We start from the raw sequence: 20,780 nt of genomic DNA on the forward strand, positions 1-20,780 counted from the left end.
CCTTCTCTCTCGTACACTCACTCCCTCTCACACACACTCGCTCCCTTTCTCTCCCTCACACACACTCCCTCCCTCTCCCCCCCTCTCCCTCTCACACACACACACTCTCCTTCTCTCTCACACGCTCACTCCCTCTCTCCCCTCTCTCTCTCACACACAACCCCCCTCTCTCTCTCACACACACACACACTCTCCCTCTCTCTCTCACACACATCTTCCCTCTCTCACTCTCACACATACACCCTCCCTCCCTCTCTCTCACACACACTCCCCCCCTCTCTCTCACACACACACCCTCCCTCTCTCTCACACACACTCCCACCCTCCTCTCTGTCTCACACAGACACGCTACCTTCCTCCCTCTCTCACATACCCTCCCTCCCTCTCTCTCTCACACTCCCTCTATTTCACACGCACATGCACACTCTCTTACTCTCTCACACACACACTCTCCTTCCCTCTCTCCCTCCTCTCACACACACACTCTCCCTCTCTCACACACACACTCTCCTTCCCTCTATCTCTCTTCTCACACACACACTCTCCCTCTCTCACACACGCACGCTCCCTCCCTCTCTCACATACCCTCCTCCCTCTTACTCACACACACTCTCTCGCTCTCTCTGTGTGTATATCACACACACACACACACACACACACACACACACACACACACACACACACACACACACACACACACACACACACACACACACACACAGAAACTACACTCACAACCCCTACATTCAAAGCAGTTGCTAAATTACATCAAATATTCTTGTGCAAGACTGCATCAGGAAACGAATACTAAGCCCAGCATATAGTTAAGACTTACCTGTCTAACCACCAGGGATGATTTGAAAACCTCTCACCAAGTGTTTACACCATGATAACAACCATCTGGCTTGGTCACGGAGGGTCATCTCCAGATTAAGGGTTCATCAAACGTGCAAATTCCTGTAGCGTACACCAGATTAACAGCTCACCTACTTGGCAATGATTCCCCGGCGCTGACATAAATGGTCAAATTTACCCATTAATTTGTTTGGTACTGAAATCTTGAATTTTTATTATTATATAAATAAACAAGAAAATCATAATGCTATGCGGTCATCACAAGGCAACATTTACATATACCATTACAAGTTTATATTGGTTAGTGTACCTGACCTTTATTTTAGACAGCGTGGATCATTAACTAGGACTATCCTTACAATCTCCAGTGTTTGGTGTTTAACGCCGCACTATTCCAGCTATATGACGGCGGTCTGTAAATAATTGACCAGACAATCCAGTGATCAATATCATGAACATCGATCCACACAATACGATGACATGGATCAACCAAGTCAGCGAGCCTGACCACCTGATCCCGTCAGTCGCCTCTTGCGACAAGCATGGGTTCCTAAAGACCTATTCTACCCCGGATCTTCACGAGTCCATTACAGAATTGAACGAAAAGGGTCGAATAGGTGACGGACACTTACGAAGATCCCAGGTGGACATGATGACTCGTGACTTAAGTCAACAGATGCTTGTAAGTCATCCCGATGGTACACTGGTCCCATTCTGTTTGATTATTTCTACAAGTTACAGAGTGGGGAATTATAAGCCGATATGGCGCAAACTGAAAACAGTTCGCAGATACGCATGAATGACATGATGGTATTTAATTATTTGTCAGGTGATCATTAACTAGGGCTGTCCTGCCAAGCTCCCGTGTTTGTTGTTTAACGCCGCACTCAGCATTATTCCAGCTATATGACGGCTGTCTGTAATTAATCAAGTCTGAACAAGACAATCCAGCGATTGACATCAAGAGCATCGATCTAGGCAACTGGGAAACGGAGACATCCATCAACCAAGCCACTGAGTCTGACCACCCGATCCCGTTAGCCGCCTCTTACGACAAACATGGGTTGCTGAAGACACATTGTACTCCAAATCTTCACGGGGGCAACCTCCAGTGATGATATTCATAATGTACTCATAACACCTTACTACGTTAAGAATTATCACGACCCTTTTGGCCCTGGGTCAGTAGGTCAAGCTTTTTAGGGCGCGTAATTCAGCGTTCAGTCCCTTAGTGAAGCAAGGATCCGCTGATCGTGCGTTCGAAATCATGATTTGCCCTGAATTGGATCATCGGTTTGTCAACACCATTTCTCGTTTTTTTGTTTTTAAAAAAAAAAATGTTCACGGCTTTGTATTAGTCCCTGAGTGTGCATCCCATGTTAGGCTGGCACGTCGTGGTATAACGGAGACACTGTTCAAAGCGGCGTGAATACCAACTCACGCACCCACTCTGTAAAATTGGAATCGGCAGCTAGCGGTTCTTTAGATTTTATGGCGCTTGCAGTACACTTCGGATATCAATTAACTCAAAAACTGTAATCCCATGTTGGTTGGTTGGTTTGTTGTTTAACGCCGCACTCCGCAATATTCCAGCTATATGACGACGGTCTGTAAATAATCGAGTCTGGACCGGACAATCCAGCGATTGATATCATGAAACATCGATCCGCGCAATTGGGATCGATGACATACATCAACCAAGTCAGCGTATGACGGTGGCATTCAACTTCAGGTCCAAGTTATTACACCGAAACATGCTTATTATTTTTCGTTAGGGAGAAGGTCGCACGTTAATAGGTTTCCACACATTGTTGAGATTTAAACCGAGAATAATTACTTTCAGATAAAGCGTCGAGGGAGTGGTAATATTGAAAGAAGCAGTCGTAAAATCTCTCTTTGACGTCTCCCATTAATGATGTGTTGAGACAGACACATAAATCCAAAACTGTATTTAAATAAAATATTTCTTGTATGAGTGCCCAGGGATTTGTACCATTATCATCAATAGTTGTAATCAGTTTGTATACGTTGTAGGGAAGTTGCTGTTTGCTTGTTTGTTGATTGTTGTTAAAAACACCGCACTCAGCAATGTTCCAGCTATATGACGGCGGTCTGTAATAATCGAGTCTGGATCAGACAATCTGGTGATTGATATCATGAACATCGATCCACGCCATTGGGATCGATGACATGTTTCAACCAAGTCAGCGAGCCTGACCACCCGATCCCGTTAGTCGCCTCTTGCGACAAGCATAGTCACCTTTTACGGCAAGCGTGGGTTGCTGAAGACCTATTCTCTAGCCGGATCTTCATTGGTCCGGACTGGCAATGAACGATATAAGGGGACAAGAAAATCGTAATTCCAAACCTTTTTCCAATTTGCAAATTCGTTATATCAATAGCATTAATCTCTTATAACGCACGTACATGTAGGATGTATTAATGGTGGGTACTCAACACAACCCGTGTTAAATGATGGTCTTATCGGAGATATTTGAAATACAACGCCGTGGAGGGTTGATTAATGGCAAATGTGTTATACAGAGAAGCCTCATTAATCCGGACAGTACAATTCCAAGTGATATGGATTAACGAGTCTGTTCACATGTGTATGAACTTACACGCAGTAATAAAAAACAAGTCTTGAATTATTATTGATGGTTCAAAATCCTAAAATGGAGCTTTTTATATAGTGAAGCACTTCTCTTGTACCAGGTCATCATGTATGTAAGTTTGTGGATGTCAACTTGTTTATTAGGGAACACAACGTCTCGGAGTATATACTTACTCCTTCATCGGGTGAATAAATGCTATGAAGCAGAGAACACATACATGTACATGGGGAGAAAGAGACGAAGGTCTCAGACACAGCGAACCGGGATGGGAACCCATTGATGGGGTATTGTCCCGTAGTGATGTCTCACTCACTCACTCACTCACTCAACTACTCACTCAACTACTCAACAAAAGTCACTCACTCACTCACTCAAAGTCACTAAATCAGTGAATCACTCAACCACCCATCCACACTCACTCACTCACTCAACTACTCACGCAAAGTCACTCACTCACTCACTCACTCACTCAAAGTCACTAAATCACTGAATCACTCAACCACCCATCCACACTCACTCACTCACTCAGGAGATGCTCATGAACTATCTGACATGGAAACTGTAGACAAGCCTGCTTTGGTCGGCGTCGTGTACGGTGAGGAATGTGTGTTCAACTCCACGGGACAACTTCATCATACTGGCGTTGTGCTGTCCGGTTCCTCAATGTCCTGTCCCTATGTATGCAAGCCGGCCCGATGTACGCGTTTCTGTGGATAATGTAGACTGTAGAGCGAGAAACTACTCCATCAACGGAGTACATTACACGCATGGTGGCTTGTTGAGAATAGACACCTTGCAGTGGCCATAGGGGAGTCAGTGGACAATACAATTAATAATTCACATTATGGCTTATTGAGAACGGATATCCAACATTATCCTACATCACCTCAAAATACTAGCTTCTGATTGGTTAAGGAGCAGCCAATTATTTTCCACGTAGCCCACTCAAAGCGAGGCACAAAGTTCATGTAGCCCGCTAAGAAATCAATCGGAACATATCTTAGGTAACTTGCTTAGCTTGTTGAGTTTCTTAAATGAACCGATCTTTATTCGAATGCACTGGATAGGTAGAGAAGTAACTGGGTTCGTTTGCGTCGTCAGCAACGTACTTTGCTAACTCACTTTGGACATGTATTTAGGACCTGTATGAATGAATATCGGTAAGGTAAATTCATTGTCAGCCGATCCCTCGAGGCATGTGAACTTATATACGCACCTTGAGTGAGTGAGTGAGTATGGTTTTACGCCGCTTTTAGCAATATTCCAGCAATATCACGGCGGAGGACACCAGAAATGGTCTTCACACATTGTACCCATGTCGGGAATCGAACCCGGGTCTTCGGCGTGAAGAGTGAACGCTTTAACCACTAGGCTACCCGACCGCCCCTTATACACACCTTGAAATGGTTGAAGCTTTACCATGGCCATCGGTGTGTCAGTGAGTGAGTTATACATTTAGTGGTTTGATTGAATGCGTGATGGATGGGCGGTCTAAAAGAGAATGAGTGAGGCAGTGAGTTATTGAGATGATGAATGAGAGAGTGGGTGAATGAGAGTATTTGAAGGAATGAGTTTTCAGGATTGATTTGATCATTGAGGGAGTGAACAGATGGATTGGTTGGTATTTGTTATGGGCCATTCACAGGTACTACACACGTTATATTCTCTTCAACAAGAAATGTTCATTTTATATGTGTCTTCACATGTGTCACTGATTAGGCAGTCCGTATTTATCTGTGTGTTTCCAATCTCCCGCCCGCCTTGAATTTTCATTCCGAGGTGAAATTATAAAAAGTGTTAATATCGTAATATTCCCCGCCACTATCGAAATTTATGGCCCGATGTCATAAAAACATACTCCTACAGTTGCACATTGAAAAAAAACCCTGGTCAGGCTTGATCTTTCCTGAGCTATATTTATAAAAAAAAAATTATTTCCAAAACCAGGTGACTCGATCTACGTCGTAAATTAATTTTAGAGCTGTTACCAAGTGTTCTCTTTCATAAAATGAGTAACACAATCAGTGAAAAACATTTTTCTGAAATTGTCTCCTTTTTTTAAAATTTCACCCGCTCCCTCTCTTGCTGGTTAGGTGAGTGAGTTAGTTGGGTTTAACGCCGCTTTTAACAGTATTCCAGTTATATCACTGCGTGTCAGCTTAATGTGGGAGGAAAGCCCGAAGTGATGCAGGCCTCAGACGTTTACCACTTCCGTGAAACCCACGATCTTGCTGGTTGAGGTTGGAGATGAGAAACTAATGATCCTGTCAAGCTCTCTGACGTTTCTCAATGTATGCTAAAACGTTTCCCAATGTTTGCCAAAACGCTGAGTTCTGGATTAAAGGGTCTAAATGATCAGAAACAATGCTTCTGTATGAAGGGAATTCCCAGGGGTTCCTCCAGGAATATATAAGCAGTCCGTCAGTGTCTCGTCACAGTCTCGTAATGTCTCATGTGTCCGACCTCTCGTCCAAAGGAAAGCCGTATATGCATTTTTAGTGAGTGAGTATGGTTTTACGCTTTTAGCAATATTCCAGCAACTTCACGGCGGGGGACACCAGAAATGGGCTTCACACATTGTACCCATGTCGGGAATCGAACCCGGGTCTTCGGCGTGACGATCGAACGCTTTAACCACTAGGCTACCCGACCGCCCCCTATGCTGCAGAAAGGTAAATCACGGGGCAAGTGTCTTTTTTGTTATACTGCGTTTATTTAAGGGATTACGGTTGAGGTTCACACCTGCATCAGCAGTGTTAGTGTCCAAAACCTGAACCACACACATTTAGAACCGATTTCTGAACTTCATTCATATTACCGTAATCTGTGTAATGAAACCATTTACGTATATTAGATATATCATTTGCTGATGTTATACGAATCACATTCCCTGTTTCTTCCCACGCCACATGCTTTCAGTGATTAGTGTGATGGTGGTGTCGTGTATACAATCGGCAAGATAAAGGAAGGGAGGTCTATTGTCCTGGAGATGCACTACGGCTCATTGAAAATGCACCGTGAGAACTGTTCGCGACAATATGGCGCATGACATGCATGTCGCTATTTTTCATATTTATAATGAATATACAAATTACAGACGGGCTGCGATCACTTAGCAAATATATTTGAAAAATATCTATTCAATCTTCTAGTATTTAAGGAATATAAATGTGCTTGTTGACCTACAATCTGGATTCAGGCACTTCAAATCAGTTGACACATTCACCTGGCTTTATTGCAAGGCTATAGCTGAACGTGAGGATGGTAGAGCTATACTTTGTTATATGTAAATAAACCTTTGATAAAGTTGCGCACAAAGGAAAAATTCATAAACCCCAGCACAATGAAATCTCTGTAAAGTTTTTGAGATGGTTTGATAGTTACTTAGAAAATCTATATCAAAAGGTAGTTATAACTGGGTATAGCACAGGTCTATAAGCAGTCGACCCCCACCGCCATTCAATGTCTTTTCTCAGTAGCCTGTTTAAGGGAGCTACCTTGGTAGACAGGTTAGGAAGGAACCTTGAGTAGAAGTTGACCCTACCCAAGAAGCAGGTCTGATACGTCCCTGTATGTGGAGTCTGGCATACAGCAGCTATCTTATCATCTAGTGCGTGAACTTACTGTGCCTCAATTCTGTATCCAAACTAACAATAAAAACAGCGATAAAACCCCTTCCATATTCATAAGAAATCTCTCCCAAGAGGAAAGTCGATGGTAGGTGTCCGACTATATCATGATGTGTGACTATCAAATAGTGATGATACCAGGTGTTCGCGAAAAGGTGGGCGTATCCTGCCCATCGGTGTTACCCGGCACAAACACACGCAATGGCAAGTCAATTGTTCATCTGAAAAATACACGGGAACATACTGTTACAAGTCAAAATAGGCAATTGCATCGGACATCATTCTTGTCACTGATGCGTCAAATTTGGAAATGTCCTCCACATGTCCACCATAAAAAGTTTTGAAAGCTTTACTGAAACCTTGAATGCTGTAACCTTGATCAAACAAATTTTACGGCGCTCTTTGAAATATTGGTGCTCGATTGTACCTCAAAAGTGTAGATACCCAAGCCTGGAGCTGCTGGCGGTATTGATCGACATGAAGGGAAAGTTGTCTATTGGAAAGTTGAAGTCATCCCTCTTGTGCAGAACGTTTTGACATTCTGAATCTTTATGCATCGATCTAAGTATGAAACAGATGGGGCCTCCTTTGGTAAATCTGAGAACATGAACTGGCTATTTGATGATTATTGAACGACATCAGATCATCGATATACCGGATACTCAAGATAAACTTCCAAGCAGAAATTTTGTCCAGCATTGTTTTCTCAGCAAACTTCAAATGACATTTGCTTTCGTTTTTGACAAATTGACCTTTAACCTCTGGAGATTTGTATGTAACTGTATCTGTTATCACCACATTTTGATGTCGAACAAGGAATGAAACTTTTACTTAAATTGCTCATGTAGGATAGTGGTGTACAAAGTTGAAAAATCAAATGTTTTGACAGTATTGAACTTGGGTCTTTTCTGAGATTGTAAGAAGTCAAGCAAATCCTTTGAGTTTTTGAGAATCATATGGTATTAATTCCACTTGTTACAAATACTTTCCTTTCTGTGAATATAAAGAAAATTCTTCCTTTATTACTTAAAGGATTATGATAAATCTCAGAAACTGGGATTTGGTGGTACATTTGCTGGACCTGGCAATATATCGCTCTTTGAACTGATTTTATGGAGCTTCGGAATCCATTTCAAAAGGTGAATGGACATGTCATCAGGTTTTATAGTCAAGCCAAAGGTTGATAGTACTAATGCATGATTTTGACAAATGTCTTCCTCACTTAAAAGGCAAGGTAAGTCAACATAGCAGATTGTAATACATAAGGGTACACGTAATCACATATGCTGGACCAAAATTAAGTTTTAAAAACAGAAATAGCGGAAAAGAGACGAAAAGAAACGAGATTGCCTTTAGTGAGGTTTAAACCTTAATCGGGTTCCCAGTGTTAGACGCGCTGCGCAATTTCAACAATCATGACGATTGGGTCGACGCCAATTCTGCCTGCTTCTGCCTTGTGTTTTCCAATACATGACATTTTTTTATCTCTGCTGATCCGTTTGACTACCGTGTCCACAATTTATGTTACCTTAGTAACAACACTCAGATGCCATCAGTTGTTTACTCAGGCATTTATTGTGTGGAATAGGGTCGAGGACAGCTGGAGGTGTATTATCCAAACAGGATGTTAGTAATAACATACCTGTGTTAATGGTTATTATAATTATTCACAGTGTCAGGATCAAAGGTGGTTTTACACACTACTGCCAATTTATAGTGCTAGCCCACTGATATACCATGCCGCATTTTCACATAATTACCTCACTCAGACACAGTATACTGACTCCGAGCCGACCAGTCCTTGTTTTTGCCCCTTAATGCCAAGCACCAGACAGGGTAACAACAAGTACCATTTTTAACGTCTTTTGTTATGAGGCGGCCGGGGATCGAACCCCGGACCTTTATTGTAGGATTAACACAAATAGGTATATGTATAATGGACTGACCATTTGATATTCCCGAGGGGATCCTAGCTGGGACGTTTTCAGCTACAGCTAGATATTTTTTATTTAAAACAATGAGCCTGAATTTGTTTTAAGGAAAACGCCTTGCAACAATTACATTTGGGGGTCAGACATTGTCTTTTTTTTAATGGTCTGAAGCATAATTTTTTTGTTCAAGAGTTTTCGGGTACGATTTATTTGTTTCGATAAAATGCCATATCAGTGGAAATAAAAACAAACATTTTATGTTGGGAAGAAATAAGGGCATGTAAAAAATGAAGACCTCACAAAACTCTTTCATCAAAGGTCAGCTTCCTTGAATCTGGACAACGCAATGTCAATGTTGGCAAAATGCTCTTCATCGGTGTCACCAGTTATTGATACATCACCTTGATCACCTCCACCATGAGGTATGCACTGTGTGTGTGTGTCTAGTGTCCTTTGGAAAATGCTAGGTGCTGAGTGAATTCCAAGTGGAACCCGCTTGTATTGATAGAGGCCCTGCTGAGTATTGATGCTCGTGGACGCTTTGGTGTCTTCAAGGACTTACTGGTCATATAGGTTTATTCTCATGTCTCCTACACGCCAATTCACCTTCGACGGAGACTTAAACAGGATACCCTTTAATTAATACCCAATGTTTTTTCCACTCTTTTGAATACAAAATGGTCCAGTCCATTCTCCACACAGGGTAAATTTGGATTTCTACACGACCACTAGACCATAACCTTTTGTTATAAGACTGTAGGCAAAGTTGAGTGTAGGCGACATGATACCAATTCGTTGTGAGCATGTGAAAATCAAGTTTGGAAAACGTTTCCCCGCCTGACATTTTGGCGAAAAGATCAATTTCTTTCTAAAAATAACACCGGGTAACTGCAGTGATTAAGGGCATAGATTAATTTATTCCCTTGAATAGATATTTAGTATTTATAATATTAAATATAGATATTATTATTTTATTGTTGACAGCAAAACTAAGGACACGAGACATTAAAATATGTAATTGATCATGATAAATTCATTACTTGTTTTTTTCCTTCAATTAATTTAGACCTTTTTGTCAGGAGACGCATTTCGCTATATGTCTGAAATAATGCCGATGTGACGTTACATTTTAACTCACTCACTACATGACGCAAAGTACGACGGGTAGACTGTATCTTGACTGGTTCTACTGCTTGGCATACCCAGCTATCTATGTGCTTTTACTGAAGATAGGACTTAGTTCAAGATAAGTTAGCTGAGGTCGTGATCTTGAAACCAAGTCGTCTTACAATAACGTTAAGGTTGTGGAACTTGAATAAGACATGGGCATGGTGATTGTAAAGTTGATTGTAAACGCAACTGAGGTCTCTCTGTTAACTCTCATTTAACAACACTTTTCGATCCCCGGCCGCGTCATACCAAAAGTCGCTAAAAGATGGTACTTGTTGTTACCCTGTCTGGTGCTTGGCATTAAGGAGCTGAGTGGGGTATTCATGTTAAACTGCGGCATGGTATCTCAGTGGGCTAGCACTATAAATCGGCATTAGTCGGGACTAAAGTACTCACAGAAATGAAAAAAATCTGTTTTTTCGATTTCAGATTTTAAATAAATGCAGTTAATATCCAAAATATATAAATATTCAAACAACTCAATTAGTACTAATTGGGCCTTGGCACAAATACAGCGTATCAAAGGTTTTTTTATATCTTTTTACATGTAAAAGTATGTAAAAATATGAACAAAACAGACTATTGTGAAACTCAGCATAACCAGGTGTTAGTAGATCAAGGTGAATGTCCATGACCTATGACACCTTGACGACAGGTGAAAGCAGGTGCTTGAAATCCACGTGCATGTGATTTTTCAGTGGTTAGTGATTTGTGAGTGGCATTGTGGGATAGTGAATCATCGTCAAAATATCAGAACGTAAAAGTAACATATTCCCTTCTCAAACAACAACTTACATGTCATTATTATTATGTACATAAACATAGCTGTTATTTTTATTGTTGTTTTGATAACTTTTTTCCAGGCTAATTTACATAATGTCTATAGCCTGTTTCTGCCATGTCAATTTGGACTAAGTTTTATTTTTGAATGTTGACAGTGCCTACAAATTACCTCCTTTAAAGTACATTTTGTATTGAGCACTGAGATAAAACTAGCAAATCCAGACTAGTACTTTTCCAGTTGTTTTGTTATTTCGTATTTACATCTACGTAATGCTTTGTGTCGATTATTAAATCCAGCAAAGCAGTTGTTTTTTTTCATTTCCATGAGTACTTTAGTACAAGCAGCCACACACACACACACACACACACACACACACGTGCATGCACGTCGCTATGTAAGTGCAATAATCTTGGACGCGACGTTAAACCCCATTTCACCTCACCTCACCTGAGACAGCTGACGTTGCCACATTTCTGGCAGCCAGGGTTAACTAGGTTCTGTTAATCAAGGATAACTTAGGGACGTGACCGAAATAAAAAAAACGCATGAAATGCAACATTAAACACAATACAAAATGGCGGCCAGGATACGGAGGAAACAAAACAGCCATGAGTGTTGCTATAACACGCAACTAGGAGAGGTAAACAAGTGTTTCATTGCTTGACATAACTACCATTGTACGGGGCTTTCCCTGGACCATTGAAAGTGGGGGTCCAGGGAACCCCCAACAATTACCCTTAAGGGTCCTTACAGGCAATACGAGGGGCCTGTAAAGTAATGTATTGGTGTAGTGTACTGTACATTTAGGTAATTACTTTAGAGCCTGGAATGAATCAATGATCATGTGGAACAGTGGTCATGATTGATGGATGAAATGACAGGCACCCACAACTGCTCTTGTATAATGTATATTATTGTGCGTCCCTTGAGACGCAGCATAACTTTCATCTGCATCAATTCTCTACAATTTCTTTTTCTATATCACTATACTGAAGAAGCGCACATAAAATATTAACCAAGAAAGAGTTATGTCCCTTGAGTTGCATCGCGGAGATTTAAAGACGGGATGTGTGTGATGATGCTGACACACTGAGAAACATTATCAGAGATTAAAGTGAATAAAGCCCAGCAGCTACAGGTGATGTCTGCTCTCAGACGGGCGGCCTTGGATTCTGCTGTACGTAAAAGTTACGTAGAGTAAAACTATATTAATTTGACGTATCTCGGAAACATACATTTATGTAGACTACAACTGATGTAATCACCAGATGCTTGTCTATCAACCCGGTCTTCACGCTATCAGCCCGCCCGATTATCAGAAAATTCATTTAGTCTCAAATTGTTTTTTTTTATCTAAGGTAGAACTCTTCCTAGCAAATCTTCCCATAGAGAATCCATGGCCAAAATGTCTCCAGGTAAAGGTGTGACCTGCCTGTGTGTGCTACCTGTGTGAGTGTGTGTTACCTGTCTGACTGTGTGTTGTCTGTTTGGTTGTGTGTTACCTGGCTGTGTGTGTTGTCTGTTTAGTTGTGTGTTACCTGTCTGACTGTGTGTTGTCTGTTTGTATGTGTGTTACCTGGCTGTGTGTGTTGTCTGTTTAGTTGTGTGTTACCTGTCTGACTGTGTGTTGTCTGTTTGTTTGTGTGTTACCTGGCTGTGTGTTGTCTGTATAGTTGTGTGTTACCTATCTGCCTGTGATTTGTCTGTATAGTTGGGCGTTACCTGGATTACTGTATGTTACCTGTTTGAGTGTGTTACCTGTCTGACTGTGTGTTGTCTGTTTGGTTGTGTGTTAGCTGGCTGTGTGTGTTGTCTGTATAGTTATGTGTTACCTGTCTGACTGTGTGTTGTCTGTATAGTTATGTGTTACCTGTCTGACTGTGTGTTGTCTGTATAGTTATGTGTTACCTGTCTGACTGTGTGTTGTCTGTTTAGTTGTGTGTTACCTATCTGACTGTGTGTTGTCTGTATAGTTGTGTGTTACCTGTCTGACTGTGTGTTGTCTGTATAGTTATGTGTTACCTGTCTGACTGTGTGTTGTCTGTTTAGTTGTGTGTTACCTATCTGACTGTGTGTTGTCTGTATAGTTATGTGTTACCTATCTGACTGTGTGTTGTCTGTTTGGTTGTGTGTTACCTGTCTGACTGTGTGTTGTCTGTTTGGTTGTGTGTTACCTGTCTGACTGTGTGTTGTCTGTTTAGTTATGTGTTACCTGTCTAACTGTGTGTTGTCTGTTTGGTTGTGTGTTACCTATCTGCCTGTGTGGTCTGTTTGGTTGTGTGTTACCTGTCTGACTGTGTGTTGTCTGTATAGTTGTGTGTTACCTATCTGCCTGTGATTTGTCTGTATAGTTGGGCGTTACCTGGATTACTGTATGTTACCTGTTTGAGTGTGTTACCTGTCTGACTGTGTGTTGTCTGTTTGGTTGTGTGTTAGCTGGCTGTGTGTGTTGTCTGTATAGTTATGTGTTACCTGTCTGACTGTGTGTTGTCTGTATAGTTATGTGTTACCTGTCTGACTGTGTGTTGTCTGTATAGTTATGTGTTACCTGTCTGACTGTGTGTTGTCTGTTTAGTTGTGTGTTACCTATCTGACTGTGTGTTGTCTGTATAGTTGTGTGTTACCTGTCTGACTGTGTGTTGTCTGTATAGTTATGTGTTACCTGTCTGACTGTGTGTTGTCTGTTTAGTTGTGTGTTACCTATCTGACTGTGTGTTGTCTGTATAGTTATGTGTTACCTATCTGACTGTGTGTTGTCTGTTTGGTTGTGTGTTACCTGTCTGACTGTGTGTTGTCTGTTTGGTTGTGTGTTACCTGTCTGACTGTGTGTTGTCTGTTTAGTTATGTGTTACCTGTCTAACTGTGTGTTGTCTGTTTGGTTGTGTGTTACCTATCTGCCTGTGTGGTCTGTTTGGTTGTGTGTTACCTGTCTGACTGTGTGTTGTCTGTTTGGTTGTGTGTTACCTATCTGACTGTGTGTGGTCTGTTTGGTTGTGTATTACCTGTCTGACTGTGTGTTGTCTGTTTGGTTGTGTGTTACCTGTCTGACTATGTGTTGTCTGTTTAGTTATGTGTTACCTGTCTAACTGTGTGTTGTCTGTTTGGTTGTGTGTTACCTATCTGCCTGTGTGGTCTGTTTGGTTGTGTGTTACCTGTCTGACTGTATGTGGTCTGTTTGGTTGTGTGTTACCTGTCTGACTGTGTGTGGTCTGTTTGGATGTGTGTTACCTGTCTGACTGTGAGTGGTCTGTTTGGTTGTGTGTTACCTGTCTGACTGTGTGTGGTCTGTTTGGATGTGTGTTACCTGTTTGACTGTGTGTTGTCTGTTTGGTTGTGTGTTACCTGTCTGACTGTGTGTTGTCTGTATAGTTGTGTGTTACCTGTCTGACTGTGTTGTCTGTTTGGTTGTGTGTTACCTGTCTGACTGTGTGTGGTCTGTTTGGTTGTGTGTTACCTGTCTGACTGTGTGTTGTCTGTTTGGTTGTGTGTTACCTGTCTGACTGTGTGTGGTCTGTTTGGTTGTGTGTTACCTGTCTGACTGTGTGTTGTCTGTTTGGTTGTGTGTTACCTGTCTGACTGTGTGTGGTCTGTATAGTTGTGTGTTACCTGTCTGACTGTGTGTGGTCTGTTTGGTCGTGTGTTACCTGTCTGACTGTGTGCTGTCTGTATAGTTGTGTGTTACCTGTCTGACTGTGTGTGGTCTGTTTGGTCGTGTGTTACCTGTCTGACTGTGTGCTGTCTGTATAGTTGTGTGTTACCTGTCTGACTGTGTGTGGTCTGTTTGGTCGTGTGTTACCTGTCTGACTGTGTGCTGTCTGTATAGTTGTGTGTTACCTGTCTGACTGTGTGTGGTCTGTTTGGTCGTGTGTTACCTGTCTGACTGTGTGCTGTCTGTATAGTTGTGTGTTACCTGTCTGACTGTGTGTGGTCTGTTTGGTCGTGTGTTACCTGTCTGACTGTGTGCTGTCTGTATAGTTGTGTGTTACCTGTCTGACTGTGTGTTGTCTCTTTGGATGTGTGTTACCTGTCTGACTGCGTGTTGTCTCTTTGGATGTGTGTTACCTGTCTGACTGTGTGGTCTGTTTTGGTTGTGTGTCTCCTGGCTGTGTGTTGTCTGTATAGTTGTGTGTTACCTGGCTTTGTGTAGGTTACCCCCGGCGTTGAGTCGACCGTTGCTCATTATATCAACCACTGGTTTTCCTGACCAGACTTGATTATGTACACCGCAGTAACATAGCTGGATATGGCTGGTTGCGACGCAAAACAACATGCAATAAGTCAATGACATTATTAAAGTCAAAAGTAACCCCAAAAGATATTTCAAAATGTAAATTCACACACAAGAAGTCAAAACATAATGCATGTTCTTATATGCGTGGGTCGGAAGCCGCAGTTGAAGCATACACACACATGATCTTCTCACAGACAGGTTTCAGCGAAGTGAGACAGGAAGAGTTACCTCCCTTGTACTGGTTGCTGCGAATATGGTGCCGCGTTGGATCAGTTGTAAACGTGGGTTCTTTTCCTGAATCTGTCAATTTAAATGTGTAACAAACAGGAAATAGTTTCAAAAACAAAACTCACGTATGTACACAATCATGATTTATTTTTATTCATCATTTAACAAATTTCAAAATGAATTTAAAAATGTCCCGACAAGATTATACTATAACCGAAATATAAGCTTAATATATACAAATAATTGAATAAAATATATACTACAGCTACTATGCTACACCTACTATGTGGAAACTAAATTCAGATAATAAACATAAAGCTGTCAATAATATTGACGGACATGGAATGAAAAATTATATCGTGTATTTACTGATGACGTATCGCATTGGTTTGACAAAATCGATATCTTACTCGAGTGAGAAATCACTCCGTACGTTAACCACTTTCAAACTGACTCTGTGACACGGGGGTTTTTCAGGTAAAGAGCGTGAAGATCCTTAAGATTTTCAGGTCAAATTACACGTTTGTCTCATCTCAAGGCTTGAGGGAGCTGATATTTTTACTCGTAACACGCCACTCTGAAATTACATTCTTCATCAGTTCACTCGATGAGATGAACCTACTACAGTAAACTACGGTTATAACGAACACGCTTATAACGAACTGACGGATATAACGAACTGGTCCCGACTATTTGCTGTAGTTATGCTGTATGTGTGCTTATAACGAACTACGGTTATAACAAACTAAAATTAGAAGTCCCTTTGAGTTCGCTATAACCGTAGTTTACTGTATTTAAAAAGAAAATACAAATATCCTCCACGTCAGCATCGTTATCGGGCTGTGTCTGTTTACACTGATTGACATGACGTGCGAGGTGCTAATTGACTTCCACTTTTGTAAGGTGTCCTGTCACCAATACTAGTCAAATATTGAATCTGATTATTACATGTGGCATAAACATGTTTAGGGAAGGTAGAACTGATGGAAGTATTATATCCTGAGACTAAGTACTGCTTGACAATTATTTTTCGATTGATCAAAAATACATCGTATACACTCACGGTTTGTGCCGTTGCCAGTGTCAACGAATCCCGTCAACAGAGGCGTCACGCGTGTACGAGTACAACAACACTTCAACACCCATTTCCAGCTGCAGGTATACATGTATAGCCAGATGTCAGTTCAGCTGGTTATACATTGATGAAGTCCCGTACATATGCACGGTGCAGTTTCCTGTGAAACCGTCCTACTTAACAACGTCCGGAATAAAGACGAGTAAATTATATTTTTTATCATTATTACAGTAAACTACGGTTATAACGAACACGCTTATAACGAACTGACGGATATAACGAACTTACGTTTTTGGTCCCGACTACTTGCTGTTGTTATGCTTTATATGTGCTTATAACGAACTACGGTTATAACGAACTAAAATTTGTGGTACCTCTCAGTTCGTTATAACCGTAGTTTGCTGTAACTGCCGGGAAGACGAAAGAAGACACCCATGTTTGATGGTGTCTAAAAATGAAACAAACACGAAATGGTTATTCGATTGTGATGTATTTGATGCGGGTTTCTTAGTTGGACCTTAAGTCTGCAGTGTTTCGGCGTTGTTTCTAGCCAGGTATAGTTTTCATAATGTTTGTAATTGTTTGGTCAAATTCAACTTTCAAGCGAATGCTCCTTTGCCCGGCAGTTTACATTGAAGCGCTATACATATAGAGAATCTCACCCGAGTGTCTTTTGATATCAAATATATCAACACGAGTTGATAAAAGTGGGAAAATCCGAGGCTTGCCGAGGATTTTTGCCACTTTTATCAACGAGTGTTGATATATTTGATATCAAAAGACACGAGGGTGAGATTTTATTTATCATCCAACATCATTCTTCCAACTTTTTCAATTTGTAGACAGTAATTAGCAGTGTCTTCAGTGTAAAAAGTACTGCAAACAGCTTCAGTAGCAGAGCCATTAGTGATGTCATTTGATTGTGACGTCATGGTAACCAGTGATGTCACAATGGTCTGCAAAGCATTGTGATGTAATTTCATTGCAGCGATATCTACAGTGTAGATATCGCTTGATCTCATCCAAGCGATATCTCCTGTGGGAGCCAGTTTTGGATGATAAATGGGCGGTACATCTTCCTGTGAAATTGTTATGATTGACAAGTCCTGGATTAAAGACGAGTTAATGATGTCCCTCTCATCATTATACACCATCATCCCCAACATCTTCCCCCAGGAGTTTTGTTTGTTTGTTTGTTTGTTTGGTTGGTTGGTTGGTTGGTTGTTTAACGCTGCATTTTGCACTCAAGCTATGTCGGGGCTTGTCCATTAATCAGGGTTCCGGTTTTAAGGGATTTTACTGTCCATCCAACTCCGTAAACTGTTATAATTTTAGACTTTGATCAAGGATTTATGTAGATATTTGTGATAAGACAGACCACGCTGGTCCTGCTTCTACAGAATTCATTCGTTTTTCTGGTTGTCTGGTGATAATCCTGATCCAAATTTCCTGAATTTCTGTAATATTACATAAGTGAACTATATTCACGCAGGGTTCTATATCAGAGAACTCGGTGGGATACAAATGTATATCTTCTACCGAATTGACAATTTGATCTGAGACAATTTACCGTTACATTGTCATATTCATAGTGACCACGCGACGTCAGATTTGTATTAATATATGACACAAGGGTGATATTTATGTCTAATAACACAGAAACTACTTTTTTGAAAAATGTCATACGGATATCAATCTATCACCCAGTCAGGCAACCAGGATACCCCAACGCCGACAAGGGAACCCTCCCCTGGCTAAATGATCCACGGATGGTTACAGCATCGCTTGGTTTCAAGTAGTGCATTGCTGACAAATGGCACGCCCCCAGCATAAAACACGCCGTTTCTATTTTATTGAATTCATTTTTGAGCGGGGTACTACCTGATGATAGTACGAGACACTCTGCATTGCGGTTTACCCGCTTGCTGTATAATACAAGTGGTTGTTAATAACTGTAAAACGAAACTAAATACGTGTTGCAAATTGGGATGTACACATCTAATGCTTTTTTCCTCATTGCTGTGTACAGGTCTACAATCTCCAATGGCACCCGAAAATGTGAGACTATATACCAAGTATCTCCATTAGTTGACGGGTATATTCGCCCAGTAGCTGTGTAGTTTGCTAGGGGCAGTGAGTAGACTTTAGTGAAAATAGTACAGTGGTAGTAAGCGTTCGCTCGTCACGTTCGAGCCCTGGGTTTGACTCCTGACACGCGAAAAATATTGTCGGTGTACCCATTGTGAAATAGTTGGACTATCTCATATTTTGCCGACCCCTCCCCAACCCATTTTATGTAACATTTTTTCATTCCCCTCAAATACATGTCACATTGTTTGGTACATAATTCGTTTTTGCAATGGGAAAAATACAGTTACAAACATTCACAAAAATCAACACTTATGTACAATTTGTTATGCTCATAAAAGTAACATTCCTTCCGAAAGCCTATTATATAATTTATACCTTGTGACATATATTTCTCGATGCTACAAAGCTTTGGAATTCACATCGAAATAAAACTGACATTTCGAGTTGTTGTGAAATTGGTTGGATGTAATCGTTTCTTCATAAGTCTATACTCGGATATCGGTTCCTGAAATGTCTCTGTATTAGGTAAAACATTCTCACATCGTTTAAAGGTTCGAGCAAATATATTGCGATACATCTGTTTTCGATACTCTGAAAAACAAGCTGAAAATGATGGATCCCTCTCCTGCAATTTTTTTGTATAAAGGGGAAGTGTAAAGGTAACTATAGATAAAAAATAGCATAAGGTTAGAAACAATAGTTAAAATTCACCCAGTCGTGTTTTCATACATTCCAGATGAAGAACTCGAAAAGTGATTCACATATTGCTCTGCACGTGCCACGTTACCGGTCGTTAAGAAGTGTTGCCTGTGTCGTGTTTCCGTTGATGCGTGCATAACGTATACAACCTGATCTCCCGGCACGATGTCTGTCTTCTCTACAGCTATTACATTCATAATAGTTATTTTCCCATTCTGAAATAAACCCGGAAAATTAGATCACAATGCCTCTCATTGATTTGGCGTCACATGTTCCACCGTCAAAGACTACAACGCTAAATACTATTGGCAAACATTTCATGCTCAATAACACAATGGACACTTATCAACGAATGGGCGTTTTTGTTTTTGTTTTATCATCACTAAGTCTTGAAAATGAAACAATATTACCCCGTAACTTCAGATTTGAAAGAACATACTGTAATACATGTCATGTTTAATACCTTCAAACAGTTTTACGAAACAATTTGTGAAAAAAAGATTAAATGTATCCCCTTTTTAGAAATGGCTTTGACGTCATCGATTATTCCTTTAATAGCATCAGTTTGGATCCTTATGAACAATTGATGTGGCAATGTAATATGTTTCAGAACAATGCATCCCTTAGACATGACAAAAGTTGCATCCAATCACTCAGAGCACAGGTCACCATGGTGATATTTTATCTACCCGATCATATAACATACATAACGTTTAAAATGAAGTGTATCTTTACAGATCGATGGGGGGCGGTCGGGTAGCCTGGTGGTTAAAGCGTTCGCTCGTCATGCCGAAGACCCGGGTTCGATTCCCGACATGGGTACAATGTGTGAAGCCCATTTCTGGTGTCCCCCGCCGTGATATTGCTGGAATATTGCTAAAAGCGGCGTAAAACCATATTCACTCACTCACGCACTACAGATCTATGGTAGATTTCACATATCATACACACATTGACGCATACTCAGATCTATGGCAGATTAGCATGTACTGTTAATAATTGGCAATTTCTATAGAGTTAAACGTCGTATAGATTTATATATAGCGGCAGACTCCCGATAACCAATGTTGTGATTTCTCTGGATTATTATTAATTGTCCCTTTGGAACAGCATCGTCGTTGTCAGGATTGCATGTCGGTACTTTTCTAAAAACCGAAGTTTCATCGAAGATATAATTTTGTAGGACCTTCCGCACCATCCTCTCATTTGTAAAATTTGATAAAATCCTGAATATTTTCACGCTTCCCCACTTCGGATTCAGAGCCTTTAACGAGGAACCTCCTAGATTTTTTAAAAATCATTTAAAAATGATTCGGCATTAAGGTCTTTGGATTGGTTTCTTCCTCTCTCTGCCGGCATGAATGCCCAAACAAGAAACCTTCATTTTCTATGGTGTCCGGCTCCATCGTTTACGACTTATCGCCATCGCAGACAAGAAGTCGTGACGTCATCCCAAGAATAACGGCATATAA

Source organism: Haliotis cracherodii, unplaced genomic scaffold (genome assembly GCF_022045235.1).
Source record: "Haliotis cracherodii isolate W230 unplaced genomic scaffold, xgHalCrac1.p SCAF_7, whole genome shotgun sequence".
Taxonomy (NCBI): Eukaryota; Metazoa; Mollusca; class Gastropoda; order Lepetellida; family Haliotidae; genus Haliotis; species Haliotis cracherodii.